At 41.0% G+C, this 2,500-nt stretch overlaps 1 protein-coding gene and 1 long non-coding RNA gene across 3 annotated transcripts in view; one reads left to right on the top strand and one right to left on the bottom strand.

The window, feature by feature from the left end:
* LOC135096349 (glutamate-gated chloride channel-like) overlaps nucleotides 1-2,500 on the top strand; it is a 104,366-nt gene that overhangs the window by 17,428 nt on the left and 84,438 nt on the right. The gene's annotated exons all lie outside the window — the stretch shown is intronic.
* Nucleotides 1-2,500, bottom strand: part of LOC135096354 (uncharacterized) — an 89,677-nt gene that overhangs the window by 26,063 nt on the left and 61,114 nt on the right. The gene's annotated exons all lie outside the window — the stretch shown is intronic.

Raw genomic sequence — 2,500 nt, 5'->3', positions numbered from 1 at the left:
CACACACACACACACACACACACACACACACACACACACACACACACACACACACACACACACACACACACACTTCCATATATATTCTTTTTTTTTTTTACCAATATTGTCTATCTTAGGACCGTATTCCGGAAAACTATTGCGCCGCATCTCCACTACATTGCAAAGGCTGTAGTTGAAGTGACGCGGGTTTTTAAGGGTGTTTTTAGGGTTGTGGTGACAGATTAACAACATTTCTACATTGCAAAGGCTGTAGTTGAAGTGACGCGGGTTTTTAAGGGTGTTTTTAGGGTTGTGGTGACAGATTAACAACATTTCTACATTGCAAAGGCTGTAGTTGAAGTGACGCGGGTTTTTAAGGGTGTTTTTAGGGTTGTGGTGACAGATTAACAACATTTCTACATTGCAAAGGCTGTAGTTGAAGTGACGCGGGTTTTTAAGGGTGTTTTTAGGGTTGTGGTGACAGATTAACAACATTTCTACATTGCAAAGGCTGTAGTTGAAGTGACGCGGGTTTTTAAGGGTGTTTTTAGGGTTGTGGTGACAGATTAACAACATTTCTACATTGCAAAGGCTGTAGTTGAAGTGCCGCGGGTTTTTAAGGGTGTTTTTAGGGTTGTGGTGACAGATTAACAACATTTCTACATTGCAAAGGCTGTAGTTGAAGTGACGCGGGTTTTTAAGGGTGTTTTTAGGGTTGTGGTGACAGATTAACAACATTTCTACATTGCAAAGGCTGTAGTTGAAGTGACGCGGGTTTTTAAGGGTGTTTTTAGGGTTGTGGTGACAGATTAACAACATTTCTACATTGCAAAGGCTGTAGTTGAAGTGACGCGGGTTTTTAAGGGTGTTTTTAGGGTTGTGGTGACAGATTAACAACATTTCTACATTGCAAAGGCTGTAGTTGAAGTGACGCGGGTTTTTAAGGGTGTTTTTAGGGTTGTGGTGACAGATTAACAACATTTCTACATTGCAAAGGCTGTAGTTGAAGTGCCGCGGGTTTTTAAGGGTGTTTTTAGGGTTGTGGTGACAGATTAACAACATTTCTATATTCCAAAGGCTGTAGTTGAAGTGACGCGGGTTTTTAAGGGTGTTTTTAGGGTTGTGGTGACAGATTAACAACATTTCTACATTGCAAAGGCTGTAGTTGAAGTGCCGCGGGTTTTTAAGGGTGTTTTTAGGGTTGTGGTGACAGATTAACAACATTTCTACATTGCAAAGGCTGTAGTTGAAGTGCCGCGGGTTTTTAAGGGTGTTTTTAGGGTTGTGGTGACAGATTAACAACATTTCTACATTGCAAAGGCTGTAGTTGAAGTGCCGCGGGTTTTTAAGGGTGTTTTTAGGGTTGTGGTGACAGATTAACAACATTTCTACATTGCAAAGGCTGTAGTTGAAGTGCCGTGGGTTTTTAAGGGTGTTTTTAGGGTTGTGGTGACAGATTAACAACATTTCTACATTGCAAAGGCTGTAGTTGAAGTGACGCGGGTTTTTAAGGGTGTTTTTAGGGTTGTGGTGACAGATTAACAACATTTCTATATTCCAAAGGCTGTAGTTGAAGTGCCGCGGGTTTTTAAGGGTGTTTTTAGGGTTGTGGTGACAGATTAACAACATTTCTACATTGCAAAGGCTGTAGTTGAAGTGACGCGGGTTTTTAAGGGTGTTTTTAGGGTTGTGGTGACAGATTAACAACATTTCTACATTGCAAAGGCTGTAGTTGAAGTGACGCGGGTTTTTAAGGGTGTTTTTAGGGTTGTGGTGACAGATTAACAACATTTCTACATTGCAAAGGCTGTAGTTGAAGTGCCGCGGGTTTTTAAGGGTGTTTTTAGGGTTGTGGTGACAGATTAACAACATTTCTACATTGCAAAGGCTGTAGTTGAAGTGACGCGGGTTTTTAAGGGTGTTTTTAGGGTTGTGGTGACAGATTAACAACATTTCTACATTGCAAAGGCTGTAGTTGAAGTGACGCGGGTTTTTAAGGGTGTTTTTAGGGTTGTGGTGACAGATTAACAACATTTCTACATTGCAAAGGCTGTAGTTGAAGTGCCGCGGGTTTTTAAGGGTGTTTTTAGGGTTGTGGTGACAGATTAACAACATTTCTACATTGCAAAGGCTGTAGTTGAAGTGCCGCGGGTTTTTAAGGGTGTTTTTAGGGTTGTGGTGACAGATTAACAACATTTCTACATTGCAAAGGCTGTAGTTGAAGTGCCGCGGGTTTTTAAGGGTGATTTTAGGGTTGTGGTGACAGATTAACAACATTTCTACATTGCAAAGGCTGTAGTTGAAGTGACGCGGGTTTTTAAGGGTGTTTTTAGGGTTGTGGTGACAGATTAACAACATTTTTATATTCCAAAGGCTGTAGTTGAAGTGCCGCGGGTTTTTAAGGGTGTTTTTAGGGTTGTGGTGACAGATTAACATTACACTCCAAAGGCGGGTTTTTAAGGGTATTTTTAGGGTTTTGGTGACTAACATTTCTACATTCGAAAGGCTTTTTAAGAAC

This window comes from Scylla paramamosain, unplaced genomic scaffold (assembly GCF_035594125.1).
Source record: "Scylla paramamosain isolate STU-SP2022 unplaced genomic scaffold, ASM3559412v1 Contig3, whole genome shotgun sequence".
Lineage (NCBI taxonomy): Eukaryota > Metazoa > Arthropoda > Malacostraca > Decapoda > Portunidae > Scylla > Scylla paramamosain.
This window is presented reverse-complemented; position numbering and strand designations above follow the sequence as displayed.